Here is an 18,915-nt window from a genome sequence, read left to right as displayed (position 1 = left end):
GGTATGCTTCCTCCCTACCTCTTTTTCTTGTATGGAAAGTTTGTGTTGGGGGGGGGGAGGAAGCTCTTCTTTCTAGTTTCATTTTTAAAGGCTGACAGCCGTGTGTTTTTGAGGCATACACGTTGCACATTTCCAGGACTCTGCTGGAGCAAGTTTATCATAGAATCCTAGAATAATGTGTTGGAAGAGGCTTATAAGGCCATCAAATCCAACCCCCGGTTTAAGGCAGGAATCCAAGGCAAAGCAGATCTGACAGATGTTTGTCCACTCTCCTCTTGAATGCCTCCAGCACTGGAGCGCTCACCACCTCTTGAGGTCATACGTTCCATTGTCATACTGTTCTAACAGCTAGGAAGTTTTTCCTGATATTCACACTAAATCTGGCTTCCTGCAGTTTGCGCCCATTCTTATGTGTCCTGCACTCTGGGATGACAGAGAACAGATCCTGCCCCTCCTCTGTATGAGTATCGTTCAAGTATTTGAAAAGTGCTGTCCTATCTCCCTTCAGTCGTCTTCTCCCAAGGCTAAATATGCCCAGTTCTTTCCATCTTTCCTCATGGGGCTTGGCTTCCAACTAGCTGTTGATCCTTGCTACCCTTCTCTGAACTTGCTCCAGTTTGTTGGCATCCTTCTTCAAGTGTGGTGCCCAGAATTGTATACAGTACGCAAGGTGAGGCCTGACCACTGCTGAATAGAGGAGAACTAGTATCTCGCAAGATTTGGAGACTATGCTTTGTTCAATTCAGCCTAAAATCACATTTGCCTTTTTTGCAGCCACATTGCCCTGCTGGCTCACGTTCAGTTCATGCTCTACAATAGTTCCAGGAGCCTGTTTACAATACTCTTGATCTGACCACAATATTTTGCTGTTGTTGTGAAGAGCCACAGGAGGCCTAGTGGGTAGGTTGGTGAGGGACTCTAAAGACTTAGGCTTTGAGGTCAATGGGGGAAAAAAATCTCACATTGCCTAAGGAGTGCAGGATTGCTTGACTCGCCCCCTTGAGTACTTCCAAGAACTACTCCAAACTACAAATTCCAGCCATTTAACATGGAATCAAAGTGCTAAAACTTCAGAATGCAGATAAGACTCCCTGGAAGTGGGATGGAGTCTTTCCCCGCGGACAGCGATTTAGGAGGTACGTCCAATTCTGTCTTCCAAGAGATGGGAAGTCCTAGGGGTTCAGGAGGAACACTTGGGAGAGGCTACTGTTGTCCATTAGTATCTGCAATGGAGGTGGTTGTGAGACTATTTCCATTGTGTGAATGAGAGAAATTGAAGGTTTTTGCATATTGAGTCATTTGAAAATCAGAGGTCCTCAATATCATTAATAGCATCTCCAGTTGGAGGAGCAATTTAGCTAGAGACTATTTAACATGGGGGGGGGGGGGGATGAAAGCCAAGAATTGGCCACAAGCCAGGATGCTTGGAAAGGGGAATATGGGAACTGTAGTCCTCCAAAAGTAACTTTTCCTAATATTTGGGTCTGGAAACCCAGTTTGTGCAAGCATAAACCAGCAGTAGAATGGTGGCCAATAATTTTTCAAGTGTCATGTCAGTCTCTTACCCATTTTTTGTTAAAGTAAAAAAAAGTGGCAAGAAAGCAATGTGCTATTGCTGAGCTTTGAATTTCTTGTTAAATCCCTCTAGCTGTTGAGCAGAAATGCAGAGATTCACAAAACAATGGCTTCAAGTTTCCAAAAGTGGACCACCCCTATTTCTCATTGACTGGCACCTACGGTCTCAAAAATTCACTCTGAGATTCTAGTAGGAGAAAGAATAAAAGGTTTAGTTTCGTGCAGTTGAACACAGAGCAATCTAAGAACATGACTGTCCTCAACAACAGACTCTTGGCGGAGAGGGAGAGCAGAGAGGCCCGGCGCTCTTTGAATCCAGAGGCAGGAGGAAAACTATTGATTGGTAAGTGCTGGATGGATTGAGGGTCACCCCATTCCAGAAAGGTCCCTTGCCACCAGAACCTGGACATTTTGGACTCCAAATCCCAGAATCCTCACCAGTTCTGCCTGCAGGATTCTGTAATCCAAAAAGTAATATGCCCAAGATCTGGACACAAGAAGTTACTTTTATCACCACTGTAATGATGAATGCATTAGATTGTGCACTCTTCACTTTTGTGGTTTTCCTTTCCTTTTTAAGTTTATGATGATGATGATGATGTGTGAGGTTCCCTTTTAAGACGTTCCTGCCTTTCAGCTTCTAGTAAATTCACTTTACTTGGTTTCCTGTTTCCCCATGGTGATAGCCTAGGAAATAAAACAGCTGCTTTTTGCTGACGTTTTCCAAGAAAGCTTCATCTACAGTAGATCTCCTTCTGCTTTCTCCCTAGTAATTGCATTGTTCTGTATTGAAACAACACAAGACAACAGAACAAAAATCTCTGAGTATCTTTTGTACATCTTGTGACTGGATAAAGCTAGCTCTGAAAGCCTTTTTTTTTTCTGCACCAGAGTCAGAGGAGAAAAGATCACACAGGCAAAGCAGAACTATTTATAGAGACTGGGAATCTTGCTACTTGCTTCCTTGACAGAAGATGGTTCTCCTCTGCAGCAGCTTTGTGTGAATGTATTGCAGGCCAGCATCAGTGCCTTGTACCATGGTCTCTTGAGAGCACAGGACCTGGAAAGAAGGTGGCTACCCCACTGTACTGATAGAAGTCTCAGTAACCTGCAGTTTTCACCCATTCCTAAATTGATGGGGGGGCAGATTCCCTCCACATCTTGGCAATCAGTGGAGGAAATGTCAGCTCTTGATGTAGAGTACTCTTTATTAATAATAATTGTGTGCTATCAAGTTAATTCTGATTGTGACTATTTCCAGGGTTTTCTAGGTAGACAGTACTCAGAAGTGGTTTACCCTTTCCTTCCTCTAGGGGGAGCCTTGGGACTGTACAGCTTGCCCAAGGCCACCCAGGCTGGCTTTTCTCCCAGGAGGGACAGTCAACCTCTCAATCTCTAGCTCCACGCCACTGAGCTATCCAGCTGGCTAGACCACTAAAAAAAAAAAATCCACAAATGTATGCTAGCTTCTGATCTCATACAGACAGGTCTTCACCAGGCTGGGTGTCAGAGCGGTGGAGAAAAAAAACATAAATGTTTCCCAAATCCTAGCCAGATGTGTCTGCTGGACTCCCTTCTTGGGAAAATAAAATTTCAAAACAGGAGCTGCAGACAGGTTCTGAGATGGACATTTCAAATTCCACCTCTAGTGATGTGGATTGGATGTTTTTCCCAACCTTGTTAGACAAAAGAGTAGCACTCTTTGAAAAGTGCTGTCCCATCTTCCCTACATCTTCTTTCCTCAAGGCTAAACATGTCCCGTGCTTTCCGTCTTTTCTCCTAGGGCTTGGTTTTTCTTGGAAGACCTTGGCAGAAATTCCATAACCGCTGCCAAGTGGTGAAAGCAAGAGCATCTCTGGGTTTCGGTTTTTGTTCTTTTTTTTAAATTCCAGAATACAAATCTAGAAGATCCAGGTATTCAAGACAGCGCTCCTTTTCTAGGCTGCTTCCAGACAGTCAAAATGCACTGTACAGCTATTCCATGATAGCTTCCTGACCTGATTTCCCTCAATAAGAAGAAAAACCAAAGAAAATTAAAACCAGGAGCCTTACGAGTGGAATATGCTGTTGTCTGGAAGCTGCCACCCCCACCCCTCCAAAAAAAATTCCAATGAGGAAGGGGGGTTGCACAGTAAAATAGTTCAGCAATTGCTAGTCCCTGCTTGAATAGATCAATGAAATCAACGGCTGTTGAATCTGTTTCATTGATTTAATTTCACTAGAGTGGTCCTATTGAATTCAGGCACCCATCTAGAAATGCTGCACATCTACTCAGCCCCCCATTTGGGCTCAGAAATTTCTTGCATTTGCTTTCATAACTACACAGAGCCCTCAAGTGGCTAGGTTACTGGCTTGTTCACTTGCCCAAACTATCCCCACCCCCGGGGAACAGCTGCATGCTTTGAGTTTTGCTGGTGATGCGTCAAAAAGGAAGTGAGTGCTAACATCCCCAGGGGAAAACAGAGTTGGCACAGGGCTAAATGACTGGAAATGGAATCAGTTTAAATAAACAAGACATCTGGATAGAGAAATGGCAGCTTATTCATGTCTCTTCCTGCTCATTCTTGGAAGTCCTGGTACAACATGGCCATGTATCAGGACTTCCAAGTATCATTTACTTAAAGTCAATTGTGACTCAGAGTGACCCTTTTCAGAGTTTTCCAGGTAGAGAATACACATAAATGCTTTACCTTTACCTTCCACTGGGGGCGCCCTGGGACTGTGCAGCTTGCCCAAGGCCACCCAGGCTGGCTCTTCGAGGCAAAGTTTGGAATCGAACTCCCAACCTTTGACTCCACAGCCAGATATCTGACTGAGCTTTCCAGCCAGCAACACTAAAAGTTAAATTGCCCCATTTTCTCTTTCTGTTTTCTCATTCACACATCCCACCCCCCAGGAAAGAGTCAGAAGCAAGGCACAGATCCACACATTATTACTCCTGTTCCTATATATCATTTAATAAAATAGTGATGTTTACATACATTAAGTTTTGCAAAGAAGAGGAATGACAGATCCCTGCCATAGGGAGCCTACAGTCTAAAACAGGTGCACAAAAAGGACAAAAGAAAAAGATAGTGGGGTTATGATCATGAAACAGAGGAAAACTATGTGGTTAATTTAATTACACTTACTAAGTACTTTTCACCTACAGGGGCAAGATAGAAAACCACTGGGACCGATTATCATTTGCTTAAGAAGATCTGCAGCCAATGTATAAATAAATGTTCTAAATTATAAACTTATAAGATCTGGAAGTTGTGACGAGGCCCCACCTCACACCAGGTTCTAGATAGCAGAGGCTTTGGCATGTCTGCCACTGGTTCAGAGAAAACAGCAACACAACGCTTTGTGGACCTTCCTTACACAATACAAAGTCAAGGGCAAGTGATACCTTTACGCCCCCCCCCTTTAAAAAATACAAGAGAACATGGTTGTTGTGGGTTTTTTGGGCTCTTTGGCCGTGTTCTGAAGGGTCCCGGCCATGAAAGCCTTCGAGAACACAAGAGAACAATTAGCTGCTAGCTTTTGGCCTAAACCCGTCTTCATCACGCTATATTTGGTGGGCAGCGTGGAAAAAAAGTCCCCAAAATTTCTTGGCAGATGGTCACGGCGAGTCTGTTTCGTACAGATGAGTGCAGAAATGCAGGCTGCAAACCAGGGGAGGGGGGGAATACAGCTTTGTGCCTTTGGACTGTAGCTGGCTAACGGCCAGTTCTCGGGTTTCGTTCTTTCTTTCTCATGTTAATTCTGGGCGTTTTGGTCTAAAATGACAAATTCTGCCCGTCTCTAATGAATACTATGTGCCACTTTGGCTCCTTTTCGGAGAACAGCGGCCTAGAAACATTTTAAAGATATAAATAAATGTCTACTACGGAAATACGGTGTCTCTGTCCTACCGTTGTGGAAGTGGCTTTATTGGGGGGGGAAAAGCCCCTCTTTACCAATCTGTCTATATAAGCAAAATGTTTTCACAAAGGGGAAGTGGGACTCCTGGAAGTAGGCCTGTACACGGCTATTTGCATCAGAGCAATTCCAGCATGAATAACACGGCTTTGTTTTTCATTTTTTCAAAGCGGCCTTTGCAGCTGCACCCCCCCCCCTTGTCTCTTTTGCTACCATCAATAGGGCAGGCAGATTTTTTTTCCAGTGCTTTTGACCGGGAACAGGAGGAGGGTCTGCCCAAAAAGAAGAAGCTCTTTTAATATGGTCTTGGGCATTTTTGCTTTAGGGAAAGCAAGCTCTCCATAAACCCTTAAATCAACAGTGTTACCTGACACTGCCTGTCATGTAGGTTCTTAACAAACAGATACTGTACACATAACTTTTCTAGGTTTTCCCCCCACTTTCTTCAACTGCACATCTCTCTGTTTCCAACCACACATTTCTCCCCCCCCCACAGCACATTTTGGGTTCAACTGCATGCAAAACAACAACAACAAAACCACAAACCCCTGGAAATAACCCCTTTCCTGTAAAATTGCAGTTCCAAAAGCCAAGCTCTGCCCAGGAATGAGTCATCTCTTGTGCTGTGTGATAAGAGCAGCTGATCCTTTTTTCAAAAACCAACTGAATTTTCAAATTTTCAATTTTCAAAAACCAACTTAAGACCTGGTTATTTAGACAGGTTCCCTCCGGGCACCACTTAATTGACTTTTCTCTCTCCATCTTGAACTACTGTATTGTTAATTGCTGTAAATCGCTGCAAAATCGTTATTATATATCAATTGTTTTCACTTTGCGTGTTGTGAGCCGCCCAGAATAGACAATGTCTAGATGGGCGGCATTTAAGCGTAATAGACAGACAGACAGACAGACAGACAGACAGATAGATAGATAGATAGATAGATAGATAGATAGATAGATAGATAGATAGATAGATAGATAGATAGATAGATAGATAGATAGATAGATAGATAGATAGATAGATAGATAGATAGATAGATAGATAGATAGATAGATCCTGCAGAATCAAGGATCTTGAATACTCCTAAATACTTAAAGCTCTTTCTTTGCTTGGGTTCTTGTCTGTCGAGCCGACGACCCTCCTTATGCACCTGTGGTTTCCTCTCAAAGGCCACTGGTTTGGCTTCCCCATGATTATGCTTAATTAAAACAAGGCTGAGGAGGCTGGATAGCTCAGGGGTTTAGCTATCTGGTTGCAGAGCCAGAGGTTGGGAATGTTCGATTCCCCACGTGTGTCTCCTGGGAGAAGAGCCAGCCTGGGTGGCTTTGGGAAAGCTGCACAGTCCTAGGGCACCCCTAGAGGAAAGGAATGGTAAAGCACTTATGAGTAATCTCTGCCTGAGCAATCCTGGAAAGGGTCACTATAAATGAGAATTATTATTTATTATTGAAACACAGACCTATTTTTTCCAGGTGTCTTCTCAACTCCAAAAGGAATAGAATGTAAGAAAACAGAGCTCATGACTTACTATGACTAACAACTGATCTGTGAGCTTCAACCTAACTACCAGGAGGCGCAAGTGGGGGATCGAACTGCGGTTCCTAACTCATTGAGCTACCCAGCCAGATGGTGTAAGTAACCGAAAGCCCCTAATTATATTCGAATAAGGAGGAAAAGAAAGGCGTCCTTGAGGAACAAGAGCTCAGAAAAGTTACTTTTGGGAGTTATTTTTACTCCCAGCATCTCAGGCAACTAACTACTAGGCGCGGGATGTTAGGAGCTGCGATAGGACAAACCACTTTCCCACGCTCTGCTAAAACCTGCAGCTAGCAATGGAGGCGTTTTCTTGGAACGTAACGAGCTGAAGCAACTTTACTTTTTTTTCACTTTTCCAAAGTAACGTCCCCGGTTCTGATCCGGGTCCCTGCACGTGGGTTGGGAAAGCTGAGGATGCCCGGGGGGAGCCGCGGCCGCTCGGAGCAGCTGTCCCTACGACCGGGCGCTGCAGCGTTTAAGCGGACCCTAAAGCGCCTGCCGTCTGAGGCCAGCCCAGCCTAACCAGCCAGCCAGCCAGCTTGCCTGCCTGCCTCTGCGCGCCCTGCTGGGACTCACATCCGGGGTTGGGTTGGGCTAAGGGAGAAACGTAACGAACCCGGAAAAAAAGAAAAGAGGGAGCGAGCGGAGCGCTGCGCGCAGCGAGCTTGGCGCGGTCTCCATCCCGCAGGATCCCCGAGGGCGATGTTCCAAGCCAGCCGCCGGACCACCCTTCGCCACCGGCCCGAGGAGAGGCCGCGAGGTGAGTCCGGGATCGGGGCCCGGCTGGAGCCGCCCAACAGGCGAGGGCGCCTGGGGGAGGGAGCCTGGGAAGCGAGCTAGGTTGGGGGCCCCCGAGAGAGCGCGCGCAAAAGGGGGACCGCCGTGCGCCCTCGAAGCGCAGGACGCGGCGGTGGCGGAGCTGGTGGGGACGAACGCTCCTTTGGGGAGCTGAGCGCCGGAGCGGGTCCCTCGGCCTTCCTTTGCTTGGTTTGGGGCTGAGGGTCGGGGGCGCCCCTGGCCCTGGAAGGCGCCGGGACAAAGAGCGAGAGGTCCCCTGAACATGTGCGGAGGGCTTTGCGTTCCCGGTGAGACCCCCCTCCCCTCTTCTGCCTGCCTCGCTTTGGGGGTTTGTCCGGCCGAGTTGTCTAGGTCAGAGGGAACCGCTTGCGTCTCCTCCGTCCTTTTGGAGGAAAAGAAATGAAATTCAAGGTCTAGACACCTCCGGGGTTCCAGGGATTTTCTCCTGGAGGGTTGATGGTCGCCCGCCTTCCTCCCAGGTGTGCGCACCGCGGTGGACATCCAGGTGATCACCTCATCTAAACTCCAGAGAGTTGGTCTTTGTGTTTTGCCTTTTTGTGTGTTTTGTTTTGTTGTTTAATTTTCTTTTTTTGGAACAAGTAAAAAAGGTTCTGATGCCTAACTTGATCAGGTGCCTTTCCTCTTCCGAGATTATGCCAGCTGAGTTTGGCGGGCGCGTTCCCACACGGGCAAGTGGCAGGCCCAGACATCTCTCCCTCCCTCTCACCCCGTGCGGCCTCGGCAGCCGCGGCGACGGCGGCGCAGGAATAAAGAGCCGAGTGTGCGGTAGCATCAGGGTGTGGCAGGTGGATCTGGCCCTTTCCTGTGTGCCCTCCCCCCCCATCGGCCCATGCCAGGGGAAGGTGATTAAAACAAAAAAGAACCAGGGACTGAGATTTTCCTAGTTGGTTTTGCAAGCCTTCTCGCTGGAGACTGGAAAATTCCCTTTTTTAACAACCCTTCTCTGCCTTTGTTCCATGAAGGAGACAGAAGAATCAGACTTTGAAAACCGCGCGGTCTTCTTTTATTTTATTTTTTGGTCCAAAAAACAGAACGTTGCCAAGCTGAAAATAGCTATGGACTGCTTTGCAAGGGGAACTGGGGTAGACGTGTGTGTGTGTGTGTGTGTGTGTGTGTGTCTGTCTGTCTGTCTGTCTGTCTGTCTGTCTGTCTCAAACTCAGGAGAAACTCAAATGAGTAAATTGAGGCCTTTGGTGAGCTGGGCTGTTCATGACAGGACCTTTTGGAAATCATTTATTCATTCATTCATAGGGTTTCCATAAGTCAGAAATGACTTGATGCCTCAGAACAACCATGGATTATTTTTGCTTATTTTTTTCATTGCACTTATAAATGGCCTTTCCAGTGAGCTGAACAGTAATGGCCCAGGTCCCTGTTTCTATCCTCCCTCCTCCCCCTATCATTTATTTATTTAATTTTAAATCTTTTTTTTACCCCACCTTTCTCCTTAAAAGGAGCCCAGGTGGCTTACCTCAATTTTAAAAAAAATGACATTTTCTCACTAAAAACAGTGAGAATACAAACATTGAAAAAGGACTGACCGCAAATATTATATTTAAAATGGTAATTAAAATCAATACCAAAAAAAAGCACATCTAAAAACAACAGACCACAACAATCCAGGTTTTTTTTAAAAAACTCTCAGGCTGCAGTCCCTGAGGGAAAGTTTGCCTGAAGAGAAAGGTCTTTGCTTGCTTGAGGAAGGAGAGGAATGATGGGGCCAACCTAGCTTCCCGTGGCAAGGAGTTCCAGAGTCTGGGAGCAGCCACAGAGAAGGCCCTCTTTCGTGTCCCCACCAAGTGGACCTGTGAAGGCAGTGGGATGGAGAGAAAGGCCTTCCTGGATTATCTTAACTCCTGGGTAGGTTCATAAGGGGAGATATGGTTTTTTAGATAGCTTGGGCCCAAGCCATTTAGGACTTTATAGGTTAAACTCATCACTTTCTATTATTTGCCAGTGCAGCAGTATCTTCACAGAGCTGGGCTCAACGGCTGTGGCTTTGATTCTCACGGGGTGACCTTGGGCCAGTAACAGGTTAACCGATCTCACCTTGTTACTGTGAAGCCGACCAACCTTGCAAGACTGATGTGAGGATGAAATGATAAGAGCAATCTATGCCACTCTGAACCCATGGAAGAAAGATGGGAGATCCGTTAGGCTGCCAATAATGAATAAATGAATAAGCGAAAGCATGCATGCTCACAAGAGCCCTGCCAGTTAGGTCAAGGCGGGTGGGTGACTTAGCCCCACATGGCAGCAAGAGTAGAGACTAGAACCCGCATCTCTGTAGGCCCAATCCACCACTGTCAATGCTGCGCCGCTGATGGTGGTCTGATGTCGTGTGTCAGATCTTTGGAAATGGCTGTGTTTGCAGGTGAATACTGGGAACGTATTTCCAAGCTCTGCTCTATCTAGCTCTGAATTCACCATCAGATTTCAGCTGCTAGGTCAAGGGTGAGCCTTTCGCTACGGGTCGAACCAGGGTGGGTTGCAATAGAAGCTTTACTGCTGGGTGAACGTATGAGAAAAGAATCCCCCCCAGTGCATGCTTGAGTGAAAGAGGGGGACCCCATCATCTGAACTTGTTGAACATAATAGAGATTGGCAGAGGCTCTTTGGAACCTCAGAGAAAAGGGATTTTTTCCCACCCAGTCTTTCCTGGAGGTTGAACCCAGGAGCTGCTACATTCATGGATGCCCCTCTTCCGCTCAGCTCCAGCGCCTCTGTGCTCGGATTGAGAAAAAATGTTTTTGTAACGATGCAGGCAAAACAACCTCCAAGCAAGGATCTTAGACATGAAGCGTGTAAGCAAAGAGTTGCAGCAACAAACACAGCTAGGGAATTGGCAACAGAGAAGTTTGCAGAGTGTAGAATTTGCAAGCTAAGGCTGGCAAGCCAGGCGAGGAAATCGCTCAACTTTTGGGCCACTTGCGGTGTGGTCTGGCGCAAGCTCTTTCTCGGTGGATTACGCAGTGTATGTGCAATGGTCTTCTAGCTCAACCCCAATCCATGCCTTAGACCTTTTTTTTTTTTTTTTTTTTGGTCTAGCAGCTGTAGCCGTTTCAGGCATATCAGGAACTCAATAGGGACTTCTGAGATACTATGCACCATTGATTCTTCGCGGCCAACCTGAGATTCCTAATGTGTGATATATGTATTGGTTGATACGTGTACTATATTTCCGTAGTTATCATTGTTTTGTACTTTTTGCTATATGTTGCAAGGTGGTGGAGTTAGAAACAGTTGCATTCTTTTTGTTAGATACATTTAATGTGTTTATTGTATTGAAGATCACATTACGGTATACACTGTTAAGCACACTATGCAGAGCTTTTTCAGCAGTAATTATTTCATTCTGTGCCCCCTAATTCTTTTACTTTTGGGGGGGCTTGGCCCACAAGGATGGAAGGGGTCCTTTAAGGAAGCTCGCTCTTGGCAAAGCCCCTTGTCATGATGAGACACAGTCATTTCTCACCTTCTGAGTACCCCTAAACTGTTTATATTCAGTTAATAACCCTGCTTTCTCGAGGCTGCAAATACTGTAGGCTGAATACACGGCCGTTAATGGGACAGTATAAAAATGGAAATTCATTCATTCATTAATTTAGTCCACTGTGGGGGACAAGCTGGTTCACTCCATTGACTGGCGATCGGGCAATATCTTTGCTGGCGCAAACCATACCGCCCACAGGGCGTTCCTACCTTCACTTTTCTGCAAGCATGTAAACGCAAAGCAGTGGCTTCTTGTATTGAATCAATCCATCTCATGTCAAGTCTTCCTCTTTTCCTACCGCCACCCACTTCTCCTAGCTCTGTTGTCGTTTCTTGTGAGCCTCGTCTTCTTGTGACATCCTGAAGTAGGATAGTTTAACTGAGGCAGTCCTTTTGGCGCCCTGTATTGCCACACAATAATTCATTTGAATGAAAGCGTATTTTTGGTAATGGAATTGTGGCTTCTTGGATGGGTACTGTAGCAGGAGGGCTAATGGTTAAAGACCCCTTCCTCTTCCGCATTGGCTCCCTAATAGGGATCAGGCTTTCTGGATCAGCGGTTGCATTGGCAATCCCATTGATTTTAATACACCCTTTACCTAAAAAAACAAAAAACAAACCCTAGATGGATACATTTGTTGTATGGCAAAGCAAAATGCATCCAGTCTGCATTAGGAAGGGGTGGAGGGAGCTGATCAATCCCATGTATATCCATGCTCCAGCATATCAGGCAGGATCAGCCCCCCCACCCCCCACATGCCTGCCTTTGCACTTGGGTTAAGTTTCTTGCATTAGAACTGATGGGAGGTTTCCTCCCAATAACAAAAATTGTAGATGGATGAATTATGTGTGTACATTTAATAATAATATTGCAAGCCATCAAATCAATTCTGACTTATGGTGAGTTGGTGGCGCTTCCCAGGGTTTTCTAGGTTTACCGTTCCCTGGGAGGTGGGGAGCGCTCCAACCCTGGAGGCCTTCAGGAGGAACTTGGACCACCCTCTATCAGATCTGCTTTGATTTGGATGCTTGCCTTGAACAAGGGGTTGGACTGGATGGCCTTTGAGGCCCCTTCCAACACCGTTCTTCTATGATTCCCTCCTTCTGGGGGTGCCCTGGGACTGTGCAGCTTTCCCGGCGCCACACAAGCTGGCTCACCTCCCAAGAGGCACCGAGGGGGAATCAAACTGCCAACCTCTGGGTCTAAAACATGAGTTATCCAGCCAGCATGTGTACTTTTAGAGGAAGAAAAAGTAAATTATTTTTTTAAAAAAATACATTCGAGGTATTAATTCTTCAAAAAAGCACTGCGGCTGATTTTTTTCTGCTCATTAAAAATATATTTCCTCGCATGCTTCGTATCTACTTTCCTTTGGCTGTTGCTCCGTATCTGGAAGTTTTGTTTCTCATTGCAGGCTGATAGCACCAAAATAGAACAGTCATACCTTGAAACTTATCTTCCACTCGATTAGGGAGTGAGAAAGAAGGGGCTGGCTCGAGGTTGCCCAGTGAGTGGAGGAAGGGGATTAAGACCTGGAGTTTGACACTGTTATTGTACTTCCTTTTATTTTGGAAGGCAGCCCTTGGAATCATGCAGGCAGCATAACGATTAGCCATAATAACCTTTGGACTGCACAGCTGGAAGGGGCCCTATAGACCGTCAAGTCCAGCACCATGGGGGAATCAAACTCCCAACCTCTGCAGTCAGAGACCTATATTGCACACAACTGATGGATGCAAAAGGCTTTATTCTGATTTTTTTTTTTTTTGCTGCTCTCCTCCAGATGGTTTGAACTCCAGTTCCCATCAGCCCAGGCAAATAGTTGGGGATGATGGGAATTGTACATGAGATGCTCCCATGCTGGAAAAGGCTGCCTTACACTCTTGGTGGTGGGATTTTTCTTGCTCTGGGTGCATGCAAAGCATTGTTTTCTTCTCCAGTAACAGCTGACTGGATAGCTCAATGGTTTCGGGACCTGGCTGTGGAGCCCGACGTTGGGAGTTCCAAGTCCCCCACTGTGTCTCCTGGGAGAAGAGCCAGCCTGGGTGGCCTTGGGCAAGCTGCACACAGTCCCAGGGTGCCCCTAGTGGAAGGGAAGGGTAATGCACTTCTGAGTATTCTCTACCTGGAAAACCCAGCAAAGGATCGCCGTAAATTGCAATCGACTTGATGGCACATAATACATGCATAATAGTTTCTGTGTGTTTCTTGGCCTCCCTGGGGTGATATGTGATTGGGCGTGGGTCATATACTGTATGGGCTTTGCTATGGGATTAATGCCAAGGACCCTTTATGTAGTGGAGAAGAGGGTCACTGTGGGTGCCGGATAGCAGCCTTAAAAGAGAGGTGACCGGGTTCAGCCTAGCTTGTGTCTTTTGATTCAACAGAAGAATGCTAACAGTAATCCCCCACATCCTGTACTCCACCTCCAGCCCTATTATTTTCTGAAACTAGGTATTAATTGCATTCTTACTCACTGGCCTATCAGCTTGTTTATTTTGGGCTGGAAAGCCATATGGGTTATGCCTTGGATGGCAGAACCACCTGCAGACAAATGAGATAATCAAGTGTTTGCTCAAGAATATTAAGCTTTTTTCCCTGGCAACACTTAAAGTGTGCTACATGCCCTGGATCTATCCTCTCAGTCATCCTTCCAACAACCCTGCAGAGCAGACCAGTGTAAGGACCATCTCTGTGTTGCAGAGGCCATGAGGAGCATATTGGCCATCTAATGAGATGCGTTTCAAAGAAGACGTAACCTGTTTCTTATCGCTTGGCAGTTTTGCTGCATCGACTCATGAAATACCTGCAAAGAGGAGAAATACTCTTTCTTCCACTTGCTTCTTCCACCTGGGCTTTTCTTTCATTTTAGGCAGAAATAGAACAGGTAAAGCTCATCTCATAATTTAATCTCCATGCTGGGGGGAAAAAACCCTTCACGTTTTAAACGGCTGCTTATCTCACAAGGGATACAAACATAGCAGTCTTGTTGTGAAAAAGGATAGGTAACCCTATCTAAGAAGTTGCAAATATGTATTTTTCAGCAGCTTGAACAATTATGGGAGTTATCCTCCAAAAAAACCCCCCTCAGATCTGAAAACCTCTACAAATACTGTGGATTTTTAAACATCTCCAGGCACAGCGACTTTGGCAAACTCCCACATGGGTCAGCGTCTTTTTTATATTCAGGAACTAGTAACATGTCTGGACTTGAACAGCAGACGAGAGCAAGTTGGCCATTCCTCTTGAAATCTGTATTTTCATTTGCGATGCATGGGGTCGGCAGTCCATAATCCATCCCCAATATCTTAACGAAGGGCTTTGTCCATGCTTGCGAAAGTATTCTTTCTGTACGAGATTTAAATCAGCCTGTGCTCTAGGAACTTGCCGACAGGAAGCTGTGTAGACTGTAGTCAGCCAGACAAATTTGGCAGGCTTCCCAGAGGACGGGATAGAGAAAAAGGAGAATAGGCCAAGCTGATAATGCTTTGGGCGGAATGACCTTGGGCCTTTCAGATGTGTAGACCAACGACTGCCATTAGATCCAGATCAAGGCTGATATATAAAGTATCACCCTGTACTTGGAGGTTTGAGAGCCCGCTCGGTGAAATTAGGTTGGTTTTCTTTTCTTTTGGGTGTATTCTGGATGGTTGATGAGCAGATCTGGGCTCTTGGTTGCGTGCCTGTTACTCTGAAATCAGTTGGTTCCAAACCTCGGGTCCCAGATGTTCTTGGACGATAACGCCCCGAAATCCTGGCCAGCGTTGCTTTTAAGATCCCATTGCTTAAACAGTTGTCAGTTTTTAAGACATCCCCATGGCGGTTAGGTTTTGATCAGTGCTTCTTTGCTGAAGGCGTTTCAGAAAATTCTTTTCAAAGTCCAAAGAGACCAATGGGTTTTTTGATACTGCACATCTGTAGCAAATTGATGCTTCATTGAAATGTCAGGGCTCCATCCTAAGGGATCCTGGCATGTGTCGTTCGGTGAGGTACTTTGAAATGTTCAGCCCCAAAGCACCGCTATAGCACCACAGCACTCTGGCAAAGAGTGCTTCGCCCCACACCGAACTACAAATCTCAAGATTCTGTAGGATGGAGCAATGGCTGTTGGGCTGATCACAAACGGCTATGACTGTGTAGTGTAGATACTGTTGCAGAGTTTTGAATTTCTAGTGCACAGTACAGCACTGCTACACACTAGAAGTACAGAGACCAGGATTCTGGTATTTCCTGAGGGTGTTGGGTACTCATGGCAGATGTATCACTTCAGTTAATAAAGTTTGCCTAATCCTAAAGTTGGAAAAGTTGCTCAGTTAGGCCACAGTGACCATGCTGACCTAGGGGATTCTGGGAGTTAAGATCTAATCGAGCCACTTTTCCATGTTCTTGGCTTATTAAAATTGCAAACGCAACCTTTTGCTAAGCTCCCTTCCTTGGTCTTCTGGAGGTTGGTCTAACTCGCCAAAGGAGACCAACTGGGTGAGCAGCTATGTTGAGTTTGCCATGCAAGCTGGGGTTGTGTGTGTGTGTGTGTGTGTGTGTGTGTGTGTGTGTGTGTTTAATTTTAATAAATTTCTGGCAATGCGTGATTATAGTGATACAGGGGTTTTATGGAAAAACCTTCATTTTATTCAGAGTATAAAGATGAGTTGGAAGCTGACGGGAGCTCTGAGCTGTTCGACGATGGACGAATTGTCATAAGACAGAAAGTCAGTGCAGAAATTTTCTGAACCCATTTCAACTCTTCTGTATGTATGAGACTGTTGAGAGGATGCAGTAGTAAAGAGGAGAGATTGTACATTGCTTTTGAGGTCATATAAATAAGGATAGGCTCTACCTGCTTTGTCTGGAGCAGTAGCTCCCAACTTTGAGTCCCCAGGTGTTCTTGGACGGCAACTTCAAGAAATCCTGGCCAGCACAAGCTTCTCGAAGTTGTAGTCTAAAAACTCCTGGGTTACCCAAGGTTGGCAACCAGTGGAGGAAAGTTCCAAGTTCAATACAGGGACAGGTGGATAGATAGTTTATCCTGATACAAAACAGCTTCCATGAGACGGTATTAGATTTGTGAGGTGCCCATGCAGACCATCACCTGATATTGACGTTGTCCAGACAGGAACATAACGGGGGACTTCCCCCTCCAAGAACACAGACATAAAATAGAGTTTAATACATTACAAGGTTGCACCGGACTTTTTTAGAAAGTGTTTTGCTTGTGTATATATGTTTGCGTAACAAAATTCTGAATCTCTTCTACAAAAATCATGGAAAAAAGGATTTGAACCGGTGTCTTTACAGAAGGACTGCGGTATCCGAGGGAGATCGGTTCCAAATCCCACCCCTGTGGGTGCCAAAAAATGCAGAAGTATCTAATGCTATATATTGCATGGGCTCTGGCTTCCTCTAGTGACCAGTTCCGATAAACGCATCCTGGAAATACATGTAAATACATGTTTCTTGGTTTTTAGCACTTTCAGGCAGTCGATAAGCAAATCAGTGGATACTGATCCTGCGGATGGGGAGGTCCTACAATACAGAGCAGAGTCAGCAACTTCAACCACTACAGCACACTCACTAGGTTTCATTTACCTAAGTGGGGTCTATTTAAAAATATTTAAATTGTCCCTCGTGAGTGTCTAGAATAGTCGTGCACGTCAATAAAGCGGCCTCCTCGGAGGTGTTTCTCAACACATTTATTTCCCACCTCTTTTTCCTTTTTTACAAAACCGCACAAAGCTGAAAACGAAACAGAACCCAGCGAAAGGTCCCGCTAGCAGGCATGACAGGTCATTTACTGCAGCTGGTTTGCACAAGATGCGGTTCCTCCTTTTCTCTGAGCGGCTGGCTCTGGAGTTTGGCTCTTAGCTGGCAAACCTTAACGACAGACTGAGCTTTGTCAGGGATGATCGGCTACCTGGCTTGGTTTCGCTCTTAGGTAGGAGGTTTTATTGCTCTCCATCAGGGTCTTGGGTACCTGCCCCTGTCCTGGGGAAATCCGCTTTGACCATCTCCTAGATCAGCCTCCTGAAGCCCGTTCTCATTTCAAAGGGCGGCTTAAGGGACTGTAGTTTGGAAAGCCTGCCTTCCCTGACAGCTGACTGGATAGCGCAGTGGTTTGGGTCTCTGGTTGCAGAGCCAGAGGTTGGGAGTTTGAGCCCCTCTTTGCCTCTTGCGGGTAAAGCAAGCCTATGTAGCCCCAGGCCAGCTGCACAGTCCCAGGGCTCCCCCTAGAGGAAGGGAAGGGTAAACCACCTCTGAGTACTGTCTACCTGGAAAATCCTGGAAAAAAAGGGTCACCATAAGTCAGAACTGACTTGGTGGCATATGATTATTGATTTATTAATAATAATGACTATAAGAGAATGATCTGGCCTTCATCCAGATTCAGAGAGTGCCCTTCTGTGCAGTTGTGGGGGGGGGCAAGGGGCAGGCAGAGTCTAGAACTCAGATGACCTGGGTTCGAATCGCCACTCAGCCATGGAACCTCAGAGGGAGGGAAGGTGGCCCTTGGTGAAACCACTCTATAAATATCTCGTTTACCTCGAGATCTCTGTTGGGGGTTACTATTAGTGCATGCAGCTTGGTGACACTGAATACAGGCAGGATTTGGTGTGCTTTGTGTTACCCAAGTATCTATACCCGTGCTTGGGTGGGATGAGGAAGGAGGGGAACAGAAATGCAAACAACACAAATATCACCTGTTATCCCAGCTGGAATCATTGATCAAGCTGTTGCTGAGTTGGCGACAAAGGCATCCTAGCAGAGTTAACAAGCTTCACTAGCTACGGTGGGGAAGTACACGTTTGCATGTAGTTGTTTAACTTCCCTCCTTTTCCCTCCTGTTCTAAACTAGTGCCATCTTGATGTGTGAAACGGTGCCTCTCATAATCGTCGATGGGGATTTGAAATGGGTGCAAACCTCCGGTTCGGCAATTCGTGCTAATTCGGTGGATCCACGGTTTGTTGCCCGGTCCCCTCTGGTAGGAGGCAGCACCCCATAGGAGGTGGGTCAGGAAAACCAGGTTGTTGCTTTTGAGTGGGCGCCCGCCAGAGGGGGTAGGACACTGAACACCCGTTCAGCCACCTTCCGAACTGAAACAAACTGCCGGTTTGTGCCCATCTCTAATGGAGATGGTTGTGCCTCACATTGCCAGCACTCTGGAATCGGGAACGTTGCGTCATTCATGACCTGCAGTGTTGAATGCATTAAATTTAATTCTTCAAGGACTGGGAGAGAGTAGAAAAGGAGAGGTTATGAAGCTGAAAATTAATTGGGTTGCAAGGACATCCTCATCCAGAAGAATTGCCTCCTAGGGCTCCTTCTCCATGGGTCTGCCTGCCTTGCGAACCCTTTTGTTTGAAAAGCAGAATTAGGGATAAAAGAAATTAAATAAAATGTGTCAAGATTGCTTTCTTTGACCTGGCCTTGTTGTTACTGGCAGGTTGACAACCTGACAAGTCAGTGTTTTTTTTCTTTTTTCAGTTCTGTAATCACGTCTGTCATTTATTATGGAAAAAGACGGAACCTACTGAGAAACGGATAACCTTTCATTTAGAAAGAGAGTAGGTTTCTAGTCCTTAAGGGAGTGAA

At 46.0% G+C, this 18,915-nt stretch overlaps 1 protein-coding gene across 3 annotated transcripts in view; it reads left to right on the top strand.

Annotated features, from left to right (window-relative positions):
* The first annotated feature begins 7,635 nt into the window (after nucleotides 1-7,635).
* PLEKHA2 (pleckstrin homology domain containing A2) overlaps nucleotides 7,636-18,915 on the top strand; it is a 52,787-nt gene continuing 41,507 nt past the window's right edge. The window contains exon 1 of one of the 3 annotated variants that reach the window (XM_072978953.2): nucleotides 7,636-7,775. The gene's annotated coding sequence lies outside the window, so the exon portion shown is untranslated. Of the gene's footprint in view, nucleotides 7,776-17,064; nucleotides 17,260-18,308; nucleotides 18,329-18,915 lie in introns of those variants that run through there. The other 2 variants (XM_072978954.2, XM_072978956.2) reach the window with 2 other exon arrangements.

Source organism: Pogona vitticeps, chromosome 8 (assembly GCF_051106095.1).
Source record: "Pogona vitticeps strain Pit_001003342236 chromosome 8, PviZW2.1, whole genome shotgun sequence".
Classification (NCBI taxonomy): domain Eukaryota; kingdom Metazoa; phylum Chordata; class Lepidosauria; order Squamata; family Agamidae; genus Pogona; species Pogona vitticeps.
Note: the sequence above shows the minus strand (reverse complement) of the source record. Positions and strands in the feature narration are given on the sequence as shown.